Source organism: Lygodium microphyllum, chromosome 18 (assembly GCF_053477565.2).
Source record: "Lygodium microphyllum isolate KBCC chromosome 18, Lygodium_microphyllum_v1.1.10, whole genome shotgun sequence".
Classification (NCBI taxonomy): Eukaryota; Viridiplantae; Streptophyta; class Polypodiopsida; order Schizaeales; family Lygodiaceae; genus Lygodium; species Lygodium microphyllum.
In genome coordinates this window covers 136729308-136748089 of record NC_141152.1, presented here as the reverse complement: position 1 = coordinate 136748089, position 18782 = coordinate 136729308, and positions in this window count along the sequence as shown.

Below are 18782 nucleotides of genomic sequence, written 5' to 3'. Positions count from 1 at the left end.
ATGAACCTGTTCTGGGACCAGAAGGAAGAGAACCCCTGGGTCATCATCTCTGTAAACTGCTTTGAGGGATTCCCACCATCTTCGGAGATCGCCTTTTAAACCAAAATCAGCATACATAAAAAAGCGTTTAATGCTTTTAGAGAAGAGCACCGTGTATGCAATGTTGGTTTGCGAATATTGCAGGGATGGCCAAGCTAATGAATATGCCCTTATTGAAAGCATACTTGGGGTTAGAAATGGAGTGTGCTTATCTCCAAGTAATGCATTGAAGAGACAGTCGGACTCGTAGATCATCAGGAGCAGGTTTTCGTCGGAGTCTGCATAGTCGAGGGCTCCCACATAGTCTTCATTGTCTTCAGTGTCCCATCCTTCACAGCTTCCTAATTCTGTAGAGCTGGGTGGATCATAATCCAGACGGTTATAAGTAGGGCATCCCATTGTGCGAGGATGGTACGGAAGATATTCAGGAACATACTGTAGGACGTTAGTGGAGCCAAGGATAGTTTTTTCAAATTGGCGTATTTTAGCATAGTTAGGGTTGTATGGATATGGATATTCATATTCATCATCTCCATAGTATTCCCAACCAGGATCATCGCCAAGGTCTTTTGGTCTGGTTTGGTCTTGGGATTCGCGATCTTCCCAACCAGAGTCATCCGTCCATTGAGCACAGATATCACATGTGTGTTTCCCTTCAGTATGAAACTGTTGGAGGTTTTGTGGGGAGGTACCTTCTGGAGGCCAAGCAAGGTCATCCTTGACTGCGTAGTTCAGTTCAGGATCGGAGTCTTCTGAGCTTGACAGGGTGTCAAGCAAGTCATCTTGGTTTTCCATGTTTTGCCAATGAAGAGTATCCTGGGTTTTGCCCCAATCTTCATAGCAAAACTCTTTTACATCCTCCTTTGAAATTTTTTTCTTAAATGGTGCTGGAGGAAAATAAGGAAAGGATGAAGTCTCACCATCAGATTGCGTTGTAGTCTTGTGATGCTTCTTCTTTTCCTTTAGTCGTTCTTTGGTGATGTCACCATCGGATTTGGATGTGGCATCTTGATTCTTCTTCTTTTTCTTTGCTAGCTCTGTGTAAACTTTACTCCTTAGGCCATGGCTGGCTAGCATTGTAGGCTTTGAGATCCTCGTGTTGGGTTGCCTTTCTGAGTCAATGTCTGCTTCAGCTCCTGAGTGAATGGGAGACCGTTGGTTGTCTAGGGGAGCTTTCTCACTCGATTTTGGTAGGTCCTTTCTGTTGGCTTGCTCATTTGGAGAAGAAGGATTCATCATGCAAAGCATGTCTTTAGGGATGGGCTTGTAGAGATCTTTTGAGGATATGAGAGAACCAAGAGGTAATGGTTTCTCTTCTAAAACTGAAGCTTCAAATCTATTGATGAGATCAAGAGATTGGAAACCCGTTTTACCCCCTTTGATGTAATTTGCATGATACTGCTTATAATTTGGAAGAGACATAGTTGCCCCTTCGGTTGCACCCAAATTTGGAAAAGACTTTTGGGGTAAGATTTTACCTTTGTCTTTGGAGAAATCATCTTTTCCAGGCGTAGCTTCAGTAGCAGCCAATATCATTCTGAGAGAGGGTGAGGCTTTCTCTATCCTTCGTTTGACGAATGCTTCATCAGGGCTATTGATAGAGTCTTCTTTCCATTCGTCCCAGGCTTGATCATGTTCTTCTCTGAGTTGTGCAGGATTGTTGATGGGGATGAAAGGTTCATCTTCCCATGTTCTTATGCAGGCATGATCATGTTGGGAGTTGCAACTGTTTATGCTAGGACCTTTTGTTTGAGAAGATAATACTGGAGAATCAGGATTTGTTACCTGGGGAGAGGAGTGAGAGTTGAGGTCGTTGCCCAGGATATCATAGAGTGTTTCATCCCATTCTCTTTCTTGCCAATGCCTTAGATCAATATGGTAGACCTCATGTTGGTGATGAGGTGTATCTTTGTAGCAAAGGCCTTTTAGATCTTCTCGGATCTGGATGGACTTCTTTGATGTGTCTACTGGATTTGACTCGTCAGTAAGTATTTCTCCATGGATACGAGAATCTTCCCAATGGCATCGCCTTTTTTCTGCTTCATATGTTCTTCCATCTAGAACTGGTTCGTCCAGAAAAGAGGCAATGAGAGGCCTGTCAGAGTAATCCTCAGTCTTGATTAGGTAATCTTCTAGGTTGAGAGGATATCTCTTAGTGATGTGTGGTTGCTGATATCTCGCTTAGGGAAGCTCTTCCACATTTTCTGTGTTGTACCATGATCTTTGTTCATTGTCAGGGGACAATGTCCAAGATGTTGGGGGAGGAGCTCTAGGAGGCTGTCCACACATATACCACGGTTCTTGTTCATTGTCTGGAGACAATGTCCAAGGTGTTGGAGGGACTCTGGGAAGTTTAGCAGAAACCTCTGCACTTTGCTTGCGGGGAGAGAACTTAAGCACAGTCATGTCAGTTGGGGAAGAATTAAGAGAGAATATATCTTCCTCAAATTCTTCCTTACTGCTCCCAATTATCTCCTTGTTTTTTCCCTTATTATGCATCATGTAAATAATTCCCAAATCTTTTTGGGTTAAGGGGTTTAATGATTTACAAGGAGAAGTAGACACAGACAGTAACTCCTTATTTGTACCTTTGGCAAGATCTTGAGTTGAGGGTGCCAGCTCTTGGTTCTTCAGGACACAAGTGGTTGAGCCACAAGCAGGAGTGGATAGTGACATTCTTTCGTCTTGTGGGTTGTGATCTTCTTTGCCCAAATTCTTACCCTCCAATGGATGAAATGAAAACCAGGAAGGAGAAGAGGATGGTTGTTCTTTTCTCTTGTATAAGGGAAGACAATGCTGTCGAGGAAGGGGAAAAGAACGTGAGGTCGCAGCTTCAATTCCTTCATGAAGATAGGTAGGAGGAGACTGCAGAGGAGCACCAGAAGACCGGGATGTACCATTCTTGGCTTGATCTTTACGATCACCAAGTAGAGTACCATCAAGACAAGACTGCAAAAGAATACCTGAATTCTTTCCCTTAGCAACGGGAAAAGAACCAAATGTGCAATCCTTGTGGAAATCACCAGGTTGAAGCTTGGTTGAAGAACAAGTTGCAAGATCTCTGTGTTCGGCTTGAAGAGCAACAGGGAGAGACTGTTGGTGTATGACAGAAGAAGAACTAGATAGGAAATGTTGGTTAGGATCACCGTAAGAACTTGATGTAAGATTCTCTTGCTTATGGTAAGCCTGTGGTGGAGCATCAAGAGAATCAGGTGCAAGATGTTCATTCCTATCTTTAGGAAGAAGAGGTTGGGCTCGTGGAGGAACATCAGTACTAGGGGAACCAGATTGTAGTGGTATAGTAGAGAGGTTAGATACAGTTGGAGATTTAGATACAAGGCTGTTTTGTTCTACTAGATGTTCTATGTAAGTATTTTGAGTGCTAATCCTATCTGTAAGTTTAGTGATACAATCTTTAATAGATTGTATACTAGATTCTAGGTAATGAACATTATTAGGAGTTCTAAGGGTATTAGTACAGTGATGAGGATAGGATAACTGCTCAACAGGGTTATTGCTTAAGATAGATTTTTTATATGTTTTAGAGGAGTGGTTATGGGATAGAGATTCTGGGGGATGAGAAGGAGAAGAGGATTTACGTAGGAGATAGTGAGGTTTAGTGCTAGTGCGAACCCTTTTAAGGATGTCACTAAAATTTACCTCATAGGTAGAAACTTCGTCATGCTTGGAATCCATTTCGTTCGTATGAAGTGTAGGTGGTTGTCGTGCAGAAGAAGACTCTGCTTCTTCATAAATGTTGGAGGCACGCGAACTCATCCGAACTTGAAACGAAGCCATATGTAATTTCGGAATGGACGATCTCGAATTGCAAGAGAACACCGGGACTTGAGCCAAAACGCCTACGCCACCACGGCCAATGGCAAACACGGCAATTATGCCCGTATAGGATCTCGAATTGCAAGAGAACACGACTCCAGAACTCGGAACACTTATGGCTCTGATACCAGAATTCTTAATTTTGATACATGCTTTGCAAGTGAATCTTTGTATTCATGATGCAAACTATAATACATTTTTAAATCATGTCCTAAATTTTTGATTGTGCATTATTTTTATTTAACTCCTCCCACACTTCCTTTGTTGTTCCTTTCATATTAATGTGGTAAATAATGCCTACAGTAAGATATAAATCAATGAAAGCAAGTTCTTTTTCATCATTCTCTATCCACTCTTCAATTATTTGTGATGGTGCACTATCTTGAACTATCGTCCATAGTTTTTTATGCATGAGAAGAAATTACATCTAAGTTGCCCAAGTGTGATACATGTTCTCACCCTCAAAATTTTTAGTACCAAATGAAATGTTGGAAGTTGAAGCCCCATGCAAAGATCTTTTACCAAGTTTATAATAATACTTGGTAGTGTCTATCTCGGATTACAATACAAGATTTTCCAAAGACTAGATACACATGAACAAGAATTAATTTATAAGTATAATGCAAATGCAACTTATATATTTAGACTGGGACAACAAGCACTGTGGAACTAGCCATGTAAATAACCACTTTTAGTGTGGAAAAGTGTGAATGGGAGCTTTGTTAAAGTGGTTCAGAAGGGGATGTGTATGAAAGGGATTATTTGAGGCTAAGGTTTTAAGCCTTAGCTTAAAGAAAGATAAGAAAGAAAGAGGAAATGTGTGAACAAGTTGCCCTCAAATCGTCTAGGCGTTTTATGTACCATAAGCATGTCAAATGAATGCAACACATCCTTGGACAATAGGTGATCACATTGAGAGCCTCAAGCTTAACAATCTTCTTCTCTTTCCTTCTCTATCTCTAACTCTGGTATAGGAGCAACCCCCCAGCTTATGGAATAAGCAAGCCCTAAGCTTCAGGCCACAAGTAGCCCCTCAATTTGTTGGCAAGCTGCCCCCTTAAGTAGAGGGTTTAAGCAACCCCCTTGCTTGGCAATAGCACTTGTTTGGCAACCATAAAATCAAAACTAAATAAGAGTGATAAGCTCAATGAACCCGATGTACCTCAATGCTTGAATGCTGATGGGTTCTTAATTTACTTTAGGGAGGCTCCTCTTCTTGCCTCTTTAATCTTCAATGCTTTGCTTGAATGATAGATGCACAAGCTCACAACCACAAGGATGGTGGCTCTAATACCAAATGAAAGGATAAGAGATTTAAGGAGGCTCATAGACAAAGTAGGCCATAAGTTAGAGAACGAAAAGAAAAACCACACACCATTGCATACAGCTTGCCTCTTAAATAGGCCTATGAGTACATTGGAAATATTGTATTGAGTCTAGTTTGACTTGCCACCTTTGATCCTTGTCCATCCAACTCAACATCCTCATATCTCCAAACTCTAAGGTGTACTTCATATTATATTGTATACAAAGAAGGCACCACTCATATGTACAACCATATATAAAAAATATTTCAATAGCCCATGGGAAGAACGCCTACATCAACAAGTCTACAATGTGGAAGCAAGAAATGTGGATTTGAATGACTCGCTTTCCAAAGTGCACACATGCTTTGGCAGGAGAAGTTGGAAATCAAGGTGACTACAACTAATAAGAAGATTGAAGATGAAGTTAAGGACATGACAACAAGAGTGCAAGAGGAGCTTTAGAAGGAAATTAAAATAGGGAAGGAAAATGATACACAAGGTATGGTAGAAACTAGTTTTCCGATAGTTAATGAAGCTACATTGGAAAAGAGGATTGAATCTCATGCACAACTAGGAAGACTTCGTAATGGGTAGCATGAATAAACACAGAGAAAGTAGAGGATGAAGATCACCAATAATGTGGAGTCATATAGATTAGAAATCAAACTAAAGACAAAATGGGAAAATCAAGGGTTCAACTTGTTGACAACAAGGCACATCACCAAACAAGGGAATAACCAATCAACTTTTTTTTTTGAGATAAATGTTTCAAGTGGACCAAAAGGTGGATCATAGATGAGCTTGCACTAGCACAACTCAAAGCACAATAAGGTGAGATTAGTACGATGAAGGCACCTACAAAAGAGAGCAAATTGATAGTTTATCGAGGTTACAAAACCATCATAGAAGAGCTTAGAAAGCCTACATGTTAGGCTATTTTAGGAACATTAACTTAGATTGTAACTCTTATAACCTTTCTAGTTCATTTTCATTCATGCCTTTGAAGTGGATTCTATGAAATCTCGAGTTATGTCATTTGCCCTATGTTGCTTTGATGCATCTTAGAGAATGTTAGTAGTATGCATGAATATATTGTTTACACAATTTGATACAAACAATTTATTTATCTCTTTTGTCTCAAATTCGACACAAATGGTTCATCCCCAGTTGATTAAAAACATAGAGAAAAGGTTGACCAAGCATGACACACACATTTCGTCCTCTATTTGACACAAGTAGTAGCTCACTAGTTTGATAGACAACAACTCACAATATAATAGCTTCTATTCTACAACATGGCTATCTCTATTGAGCATCAAAGTTTGATATACAATAAGTACCTCATTTCTTAGAACCCTATTTATATCTCTCCAATAATATTTGTTTATATGCATAAGTATATTCAAAGATTTTTTCTAGTTTTTTCATCACCTCCCCCTATAGTGCAAGGGAAGCACCTAGAGGCAGGGTTACAAGTGGATTCCCACCCTAGTAAGGGGATTTTCCCAAAGACTTTTTACACCATCCTAGCAAGACGAACCAAGCCAACTCAAGAGCCAAGGCCATAGGAGGAATACTTGCATTAACAAGTCTACAACTTGGGAGCAAAAAATGTGGCCTTAAAGGACTCACTTTCCAAAGTGCACACATGATTTGGCACAACTAGAGGAGAAGTTGGCTATGGATTTGACTATAGCAAAGAAGAGCATTGATGATTAAGGCAAGGACATTACAAGAAGAGTGCAAGAGGAGCTATAAAAGGAAACTAAAACAAGAAAAAAGATACACAAGATATGGTGGTAGATACTCATTTTTCTATAGTTAATGAAGCTACATTGCAAAAGAAGATTGAATCTCGTGCATAATAGGACTTCTTGAAATGGATGGCATGAAGAAACATAGAGGAACTAGAGGGTGAAGACTCCAAAGAATGTTTAGAGTCATAAAAGGTAGGACTAGACTAAAGCCGATATGGGAAAATCAAGGGTTCAACTAGTTGACACCATGGCATATCACCAAACAAGGGAATAACCAAGCAACTTTGGAGTTTGGAGATATACAAGATAAAGTTGAAGCGCTAAAGCAATCAAAATGTTTCAAGGAAACCAAAATGTAGATCATAGATGAGCTCCACTGATACAACTCAAAGCACAATGAGGTGAGATTGCCAAGATGAAGGCATCAAGAAAAGAGAGAAAATGGGTAGCTTATCAAGGTGAAAAACCATCATAGAAGAGTTTAAATAGTCCAATATTTAATCCATTTTAGGGTCATTAACCTATGCAATAAATCTTATAACCTTTGTAGTTCATTTCCATTCATGCCAATGACACCCCAAAGTGGTTTTGTACATGAAATATTGCGTTATGTCATTTAGTTGTAAGAGTCTTTGAGGCATGTTAGAGGACACTAATATTACTTTCTAATTCTCTCTCTCTTTATGTGTGTGTGCGTGTGTGTGCCCGCGCATCTGTGTGTGTGTGTGTGTGTGTGTACCCATGCATCTCTCTCTCTCTCTCTCTCTCCATCCAGCATGACCCATGAGAAGCAAGAGAAATTACCTTGCCTTCCATCTATGTGGAGAAAGACACAAAGGCACCTAACTCAAACAATTAGACATGCAAATATTGTGGCAAGCGCTACACAAGTTGGGTGACATGAGTTCTCCAACACCTTTCAAAGATGAGGGAGCAAGTTGTTCCATAAAGAGATCCCCCAAAACATCACAAATGAGATTCTCACAAAGATGAGAGGGGGATTTGGTAGAGAAGATGGTAAGTTGACACTACTATCCACCCATGATGAATCTTCCAATGTTGCTTTATCTTCCAATGATGCCCCTACCATTGGTGGTGCCAAATCAGGATTTATGTTTAGGTCTAGCAAAAGGCAAAGGATAGAGGCTCATGTACAACCACTTTCTCCCAAGTCCCCAATGATATTAGAGGGTTGATTTTCTTTTTTAGGGAAAGGTGAAGAATTGTAGACATTGAGATTGCATGCATTATCATTTACTACAATCTGGCATTCAATGTCCTCAAGCAAGAGCAATGAAACAAGATGGTAAGAGCAATAAAAAATGTGGGTTCATGTGAGGATGAACCAACATCTCCTACCATGACATGAGGATGCAGAAGATTGATGAAGAGAAGGAGAGGGTCGGTAGATCCCTAGGCCCTATTTGAGTCACATCGATGAAATACATAAGCTTCCTCCTCACACTGCAAATGGAGTGACCAAAAGAAATGTGGCATTATCAATATCCTCATGTTTTGTCCATTGGTATATACTTATTGTAGGTTGTAGACATTGGAAAGAGGGTCTTTCATCTACTGACATACTAGACAAACCATATTTGACTTATGCATTATCATTTATTACTTGCTTAATATTTAAAAATATAATATTTATAATATTGTGCATGTAAATTAGCTCCTTCAATGTGGCACGCACACACACACACACACACACACACACACACACACACACACACACACACACACACACACACACACACACACACACACACACACACACACACACACACACACACACACACACACACACACACACACACACACACACACACACACACACACACACACACACACACACACACACACACACACACACACACACACACACACACACACACACACACACACACAACATTGTATCATTGCATATATGTGGATCCCTTGAATGTGGGACAAGGCATTCAATTATCAAATCATTGGTTGCTTGCTTGAGGCCAACTTTCTTATTATTGTATGGACTCCACATGCAAGTCATTGTCTTGACTTGCTCACATGGAGCACATCCAAAAGCTCAAATGGATAAAGATGTGCAAGAAGCTACACATTAGGGCCAAAATGCTTCAAAATTGGCACTTTTGTTAATCACCACTAGATTAAGGAAAGAGCCAATGAGAGTTTGCCACTTGTGCAAGAATATGGTATTCTTGTCTCCTCTACTTTGGAGATGGTAGAGACCATTTCATGGATTTTCCCTCTTTTTGGCAAAAATCTCTCAGATCTGACATCTTTTGGTAGTTCCAAAGCTCATAAAGCTAATAGATATTGACAAAAGATGAGATAGAAAAGAGATGCAATTAATCATCGATTTTGTAACTTTTGAGACACATTTGAGTATTCTTCTTGGTAGCAAGTCTATTGTCATTAGACTTTTTGACATTCGTTTTGGATTCATTGACCTTTTCTCTCTGAGTTTCCTTCTTTGCACAATGGGTACACTCCCTTTTTTCCATGGCTTCCACAAGGTGTCCTTCTCATTCTATAAACTTGTGCACCATATTTAACATAAGTGTAGATGGAAAATGGGAGACCAAAATGTTTAGCACAAATGATTAGGTTATTAGGTTGCCATTTTGCAAGGGCTTTCACAAGATGAAGAAAATGAAACGAGAGGATATCAAGTATTATGATAAGGGACATACCACTAGTTTCAAAATCATAGCTCAGGGGTGGTTTGCTACTAGGATGCAACATGTTTACATGATGGTGAAGAAAATACACGAGCCTCCAAATGAACAAATTTAGCAAATATTTTAGGACCAATTTTAAGGCCAAGCGGCCGTTTGATTAGCTTTCACTAATCAAGAAATTAGTGAGTAGATAAATATGACAATGCCATGCATGGTCAAATTTACATTTAATTCTCTGTTTATCCATTTCAGTCTTCATCTACTTTTAGCAAAAGGGTAACAAAGGAACTCTAAACTTCTCCTTTTGAGGTGCTCCTAATGGGCCAAAGTTTTGTACTTGATATGACATTGTTTCATCTCCCTTTTCTTTGTTAGCAATACACTTGATGTGGCTTTTAAACATGACAAAGAGCCTCCAAACTCATCCTCTTGAGGCACTTCTATACTTGATGTGATGTTTCTCACCTCTCCTTTTTTAAATTTTCAGCACCCTTGATGTGACTTTTAAAAAGTGATATTGTCTTGTCACCTTGAATTTTAAAATGATGGAAACTTTTATCTCAATTTAAAATATATTTTGACATTTTATTGTGCATGCCCTATTAGAAACTATATGGGGGGTGCTACATCTTCCCTTTTGAAGAGGTCACCCATCCTAGTGTTGTTTGCACTAGGGTGCACTTAATTGGAAGATTTCCACAAATGGATTAGAGATCTATTCTAGTGTTGTTTGTACTAGGGTGCCGTTAATTGGAAGATTCCCACAAAGGAACTAGAGATCTATCCCCAAAAACCTTAACGTAATGAATGACCTCTAGTTTATTCAATTATGAAAATGTTCCATTATTGGCCTAGGATTTGAACTAAGTCTCAACACATCATTCTTGCACTAGTAGCAAGTTTGTTTTCTCTAGCAAGTGTGGATTGCATTTCCAATAGTCCTTACAATATCCATGTGCATATTCAAAACATTCAAAAGAAAACATAAAAATACAACATAATTTTCTAGTAGTATAATCAAAGATTCTTTGGTGGGGTCTTTCTAGGGTCCTCTTAGGGAATATCCCATATTATGCTTGCTTGAATGGTGCCCTCCTAAGGTCTTTTTGGTTATTGTTTTAGTGTGTTGTTTACACTCTCCTTGGCTCCTTTGGACCTCTATCCATTGGTTTCCTTAGGAGCCTCTTCTATATTTGAAGCTCCCTTTCCTTATTAAAACTAGGTAATGGAGAATCCAAATATTCGCATGCTTACCAATAGCAATCTATATTGCTTGGCTCTTACAAACCATACATAATCTCCTTCATAGAAATCTAACGTAGGCTACATAGATTAGATGATCGATAGTGGAAACATTTAAAATAACATTCCAACAAATAGGCAATTCACTTACAACCATCCTCTTCTTTATAAGTAACAATTTTGCTACCAAAAATTTTCAAACATTTATTTTACTCTCCATCCATAGATAATACTATCTAGCTGTTAAGAAAATTGAAGAGTTTAAAAAGCTATTTCTTTATCCCTTTTTAATAGTGCTCATCTAGTGTAGCATATACTCAATGAAATCTTATTTAGAAATTTATTAGGGATCCATAGAATAGTGGAGATATTGTACTCTTCCAAAAAGAATGTGTAGTTACAATTTGACATCTCCATGAAACCCATGGAGGGAATTCATTAGACAAATTTATCTAAAATTGAGATCAAGTATTGCAACACTCTAATATGAGCTCCATAAACAAAAAACCAAGATCAAGCTACTCAAAGAGATCAAATGATTTAATAACTAATATCATTTAATGTGTACTCATTGAAATAACTTATTCCTCATGATAGGGTAGTATGATGTAATAAATTGTATTCATATTTGTTTATTGTAGGACAAAGTGAATGCTCTTAATGTAACTTCAAATATTCATAATTTATACTATTAAAAAAAGATCAAGAAATACATATAAATGCAGCAAGCCTTCCCAATGATTATTGAGAACAAGATTATAACAAGTTAAACTCATTGAACAAGCTCTAAACCATCTCCAACAATCGGTAGTGATGGAAAAAGTAGAAAAGATGGACTCTATAATGACATTTTATGAAATGATAATAAAAACACTATAAAAAATAGTCAAATCCTATGACAAGATGGGGAGGCAATTCAATGCATTTGGATTGCCTCCAAACATGTCATGGGGTATGACCTTGTTTTAATCCAAAAAAATTCATAAACAATGTTAACAACTCCATAAGACTTGAAAAATATGGGCCATAACTTTACTAGGATTACATGTTCTTGAAGATGGAAATACGATGAGATACGTTAAAATAAAGTTTTATCATGGTTTTTCTTAATGCATGTAAGTGTAGCAATGATATATTTGTAGACATATAATAAAAATATAGCTTCATGAGCCAAAAATTAATATGCATGGCAAATAGTAGTATAAATATAAAAATTTATTTCTTGATGTTGAATTCTTTTGAAGAGGATTTTGATCATTTTAAGGCCATAAATAATCTAAAAAAACTTGCTTCAATCATTTTGAGTATAAACATGATCCCATTTTGAGGTTTGAAGTATTGGCCTTTTTGTGGTACAATATGGTTGGCCCCTATGACATGCACAAGACAAATCCAACCTGAGGACCTGTAGACACCATAGGGTCCAACTAGACTACATCACAAAAAGGCCTTACAATGTGCATAGGAACAATCTAAGCTGAGGAGCTATATACGCCATAATCCCCAACCAAATTGCACCACAAAAAGACCATAGTTTTCACTCCAAATCTCAGAATGGGACATGTTTGTACTAAAAAAAAACTAGAATGGGCCTTTTGTATAAGCATTTTCATATTTCTACTAGTCTTTGCCTTGCATCTTAAATTTTGGCTCATGAAACTATCTTTTGTTTAAGTAATTATTATTATATTTCTTAATTATTATGATGTGAGATTGAGCAATTATCATTTCTCAAAGAAATTTATATAATAGATGTTGATAAATATATCAATGATGCACTTGCATTACTAAACTTTTCATGTTTTTTGCTTGAGTGTTATACTTTTTAGTATCTTTTAATCACAATTATACCAATATGTGGCGGTAAGTCTTCAATTATATCAAATATGAAGAAATAATATAATCTTACACTCAAAGCCTACTACAATGCTAGGAGGCAATGTCAAATTTCCTCCTAATATCCTAAAGGGTCCAAGTTAACTCTAGGTCTAGATTTTGCTAATTCACCTTATTCTTGGATATTTTTTCTCATTGAAGCACAAATGGATGTTCTAGAGGAGAAGAAGATAGCAACCACACCCTTTGGTTAAAGGGAGATACTAGAGAGGAAATAGGAGTTAATGTAGAAGCCTTAGAGAACCATGGCATAGAGGACAATTATATTTGAAATAAATTATCAGTGTAGAGGAATCCCTAGCTAAGAAGCCACTTTTCTTTCTTTATAAAGGTGGATAAATGTATTTCTTTGATAGCGCTAGGCTAAGACTAAAAATTTTAATATAGAGTCCAATACTTTTATGCACTATTTGTTTTCAAGGAGGCTCAACAACCAAAGGAAGGTTGCAAAGAAAAGGGTACATAAGCTTCTTTGAATAGTGAAAAGTAACACTAGACTATTCATCCCATAAATATAAATGTGAGTTGTATGAATTCTATTTTTCATTTGTGTGCTTCTTGGTCTACCAAGAAGAGCCATCTAACCCAACTAGACTTTTCAAATTGGAAGGTAGCCTATAATAAAAATAGATTCTTGAGCATAATGCATCTAGGGCACATGGTAACCTATTCTTGGTTATACAACTCTTTTGCATGTCCATATTATTTGCATGGTGTTAGCTAGAGAATAGTGGATACTTAGTTATGTTAGGGGATGAATACTTTTGAGCATGAAATCAAATTGTGAGAGGTTCCATTGCAAGTGCCACATGCTATTAAGATTAGGTATCAATTTATTTGATGGAGGAGTGAAGATGGAAATTTGCATATACATTATGTGTTTATCATGTTTGCTACTTAAGATTGTTATATTTGGTAGTATACAATTCACAATTATATTGATGTGCAATGATAAGTCTTTAAACGTATATAGAAATTGTGTTCTAGCTGACCTCTATTGGAGAATAAATTGCTAGCGAAGGCAAATGCCCACTGAGTTTTTGTTTTCTTTTTCCCTTTACAAAGCTGGATAAACTTATTACTTTGACAATGTTAGGAAAATCTTCAATACACCATTCAACACATAGCATGCCATCTTATTAAACATATGATACTTCCATGAGGAATCCTAGAGCTTTAAGAAAATGGTGAGGATTGAAAACCTGGTTACAAGGTCCAAGACTTCTATCCTTGTCCATTTCGAAAAAGGTTCAACAACCAAAGGAGGATTGTAAAGAAAAGGCTACAGAAGCTTTCCCAAAGTTGTAGAGCAATATTGGAGTGGTTTATTCCATTGATAGAATTGTGAGTTGTGTGAGTTCTATGTTGGGTTTGTACTTCTTGGCCTACCAAGAAGAGCTAGTTAACCAACCGGACTTCACATATTGAAAGCTAGCTATAAGGGAATTGAGGATGTTGAATATAAATATATGAATATTGAGGAGGAGAAGGCTATGATAAGGGAACATGATATAGAAAATATTGAAAAGATAGATCTGATGCAAGAAGGGGACAAAAAAGACATCCCAAAGATAATCAAATCTTCCCTCCTTCTCATACTAGAAAACAAATTTGTTCTACTAAATGATGTTGAGAAATTCACAAGGCTTGGGGAGGACTACTACATGGGTATTATTGTAGGGTCTTGGAAAAAGGAAGACTTTATGAATGACTCCGATGAAGAATTCTCCTTTTCTAATGGAAATATTATAGATTCTTTAAATGCTTGTAAAGTACTACCTTGAATTTTACTTGTTTGACAAGTACTAATGAAGGTACTAATTTATGACTATGATCATTTTTAAGCTTATTTTGATGGCACAAGGGCTAAGATTGAGGTCAATTGTGCACTTTTCCATTACTTGCCAAGGCTTGATCTAAGCATTTTGAAGATATCATGTCAAGACTTAGATGAGCCCATCCTATTATCATATGTGATATCTAAGTTTTTGTGCTTTTTCCCTATCATTATATGTTATATTTATTCAAAAAATACTACATTAAGGATTTTTGGCTATGATCCATGCTTCAAAGGTTCATGAAGTGGATATTTTCTATGTTATAGTACTTATACCTTGGTTGCAAGGCTATGAGAGACAAACATATCTCATGCATAGCAAAGACAACATGAAGAATTCAATCCAACAATATGTTGTAAAATTTAATTAGCATGCTACGTCATGTTTTAGTTATAAAGGAAAATATTATTGGTTGGTAGTGGATATAACCATGCCTTGGGTATCCCATATTAACAATGGTCCCTAATCATCAACAAAGGCGATTCTATGCTTAATAAAATGCTCTTGCATAGTTGAAAAGTGGTTAGGAGCTATAACAAAAAATGTAAGACTTATGAATTCAAGTTTAAAGATAAAATACTTATCGAATAAAGTTTGATATCTTTTTACCCAAGCCTATAGACATAACCAAGACCGCATTGAGGACATAATTTGAAAATGATTATGTCTATCCAAAGGGGTCATTTATCCTCTTTAATATTGTTGCTTCCCTCAAAATCTCAAACATATATTTTTCTTTCTTTTTCCCTCCTATTTGAGCTTCTCTTATGACATCTTCAATGATCTCAACTTTGTCCCTACCTTAGCTAACCTACTTGCTTGTTGCTAATATATATTTGCCTCTTGAGCATAATGGTTTGATAAAGTAAGTTCCTCACATTATGAACCTTGATTTCATGTTGAGAGTACATAATATTACAACGTCCTACGAACATTATTTCCATGTCAATAAACCTAATTACATAATAAAGTGTACAAAAATTGGGTGGCACACTTATTAATAGATCTTTGGGATATAATTTGCCATCCACATCAATGTGCTTCTTACCTCCTAACTCTTAACATGTTGGCTTCAACTTGATTATTACAAACCTAAGGATTCTATTATCTCCATGTGGGATATAGTTCTTCCACTACTATGTTGTAACATACCCAACTTTTTTCAATCAAATGTGAATGACCGCACCTATTTTCACCTCCTCGCATACATAGCATTAAGTTTTCAAATTCATATATATTTATATACCCCTATATAAGCTCAAATTAATTTATTTTCTATTGAATTAGTTTAAATATTATTTTTTCTAAATCAAATAAAAATATTTTTATTTATTCTAATTGTATTTATATTTTTTAAATTTTAGTTTGATTTTTTAATTATCATATTTTATCTCAAAAATTTAATTAGTATAAAATTTTCTAATTTGACTTTATTTATTTTGATTTTATATTAATTTTTAATTTATTACAAAATTTCATAATTTACTTAAATTATTCTTCATTTTTAAAAAGTTTATATTTTTTAAATACCATGAATACACATAAACCATCTTGGATTTATTTTAGTTTTTACTTAATTTTTAACAAAAATTGTAACTTATAAGTTAATTTCCACACACACACACACAGAGCCAAAGAAAGGGAGAAAAAACTTTGCCTTAGCCTTAAGGACTTTTCTCCTTTCTAAACCTTATAATCAAACAAAAACTCTCCTTTAGGTAACAAAGGAAAAAACCCCTTTGATTAATCAAACAAATAAATAGAGAACCCTTCCTCCTCCTCCCTTTTAAAAAACTATTTAAAGGGACCCCCTCTCTTCACAATTTATCTCATTGTTGAGAGGAGATTACTCTTGAGAGAGTGAGAGTGAGAGTAAAAGAGAAAGAAAAAAAAGAGGCAAGGTAATTTACGTGATGATTGATATCGATTGTTTATGCATCCACTCCCCATTTGAGAATCTCTTCTTCTAATGACTTTTCTCGACTACCATGGCCACACATAAGCACATTGACATAATGAGATCCACATTTACCCAAAATATCGAAAGTACGGTTGTTGACATGGCGCAAGTTTACTATTTTATTTTTAAAACTATTCAATAATTCATATTATTCAAAAATTAAGCTTAAATTTTATCATAAATGAAAAATGTGAATTATCTTTTCTCCCTTTATTTTTATTATCATTAACTTCATTAAATATTTAAACAATTAGTGAAAAATATCTTAAAATTTTTACTAAAATTTATTACTTTTAAATTTAAAAATCATAATTAAATTTTATAACTAGTATAAAGTGAAAATTAATTTAAAAAAGCCAAAAGAGACTTGGATAAATAGATAGAATATAGCAAATAACTAGATTAGTAGATAGAGGCTTAATGTCTTTTAATAAATTAGTTAAGTTTGAAAGAAACATATTTAAAAATTATGTAAAAATAGGATTTAATACTAAAAGTTACCAAAAATTGTAACAATTTATTTTTGGAAATGATTAGACCCTTAGATAGACTTTTTGTTCGTAACATCATTAAATGATCCATGAAAATTAGTAGTTTATAGCCATAGTCTAGAAATCATGTTGAAAAAGAAATTTCTTTAGAAATTATGCATACCACACTTACATCTTTATAGCTTAGCGAAAGGCATATAATAGATCGTAAGTCGATTCTTTTTATATTTTCTAAGTTGATAAAAAATCAGTCAAGATACCTTAGTTTTGTTAATGTGTGTCCACACATATAAAATTAAACTCAAGTTATGAGTTTGTTATTATTATTTGAATGCAAACTACTAAGAATTCCATTGAAAAGTTTATTTTGATCATTGGTTGGAAAGGACTAGTTGTTTGATTGATTTTGGTTGTAACAAATTCTTGAAAAAGATTCTAATGACATTCTTGTCTTCAAAATAGTTGAAGGGGATTAAGGCGTGATGGCATCCCCAAGGCCACACCTAGGATACCCTTCACCCAAAATTATATATAAACTACCTAAGGTGGTCGACCACCGCTTAGATACGTATGGTTGTTCGTATAAGAAGGTTCTCCCTTACAACATGCAAGAACCAGTGAGGCTCTGGTCAAAGATTATGATCTTCACCCTAGTTCTATAATAGGGAAGGAAACCTGTATGAGGCCAGCATGGTTTAGTGTTAGAAGGTTCGGGATGACCAAGGTGGGGTGGCAACCTAGTTTTTTGGGTTGGTTTACTCTTTGAAGTGATTGTAATTATGACAATAATATAAATTACCATGATTTTCAAAAAGATTGTTTTTATATTTATATTTAAGAACATGTCAATGAATCCCATGTAAAGATTAATTAAGGGAGTTGTTTTTATATGTTTCATAGAGCAAGTAGTATGCTTGCTTAGATAACTTAATAATGGAAAGTGGAAGGACGCTCTTCTTGATAAAATTGTCCTTTAGTTGGTTTGACCTAGTTAGCCAAGCGGCTTTCTCCAAAGTTTAGGAAATGGTTGAACAATCTTGATCATCCTAGGGTCGGGTCTTAGAACTAGCCAAGCATTATTTTAGGGGGTTGATGTGATACTATGTTTTATGGGCTCAACTCTCAACCGGACTATTGCTAGAGATTGTAGTTGTGTATTTAGCAACCCATAGGTTCAATCCTCATGAGATAAGGCTACATGCTTTACTTGCGAGGTAGACCTAGGGAATACCTAGTCTCCTAAATCCACGTGCTCGTAAGTAGCATAGATGGTGACGACTAGGATTGAGTCCCTGGATGATATCAAACTATCCTTCCTACAAATTAAAGTCGGTCATGTTTCATGTTATGTTAAAGCATAAATTTTCGTATGCTTCATCAAATGAAGTTGATATTAAATTAATAGACATTGATTTTTGTAATATAATTAAACACATTAACTTGCAAACTTGAGTTCTTATGATCAATAGATTAATACTAGGATATTGTTTTAAGAGTTTCTTTAACCAACTCTAGAACCACGAGCTATTTCAAGCAATATACACCGTGGCTTGTGGATTAAGCAATTTCCTATTTCAACACACTATGGCCTTGGTTACTTTCAAGGTTAGCCTTGAATCCAAATGGTAAAAATTCCAAGTTGGGAGTTGGAAATTGCAGAATAGAAATTACTTGGTTGATGCTAAGAAAGGTAGACACATCGAGAATTATATAAAAAGAGCTAAGATC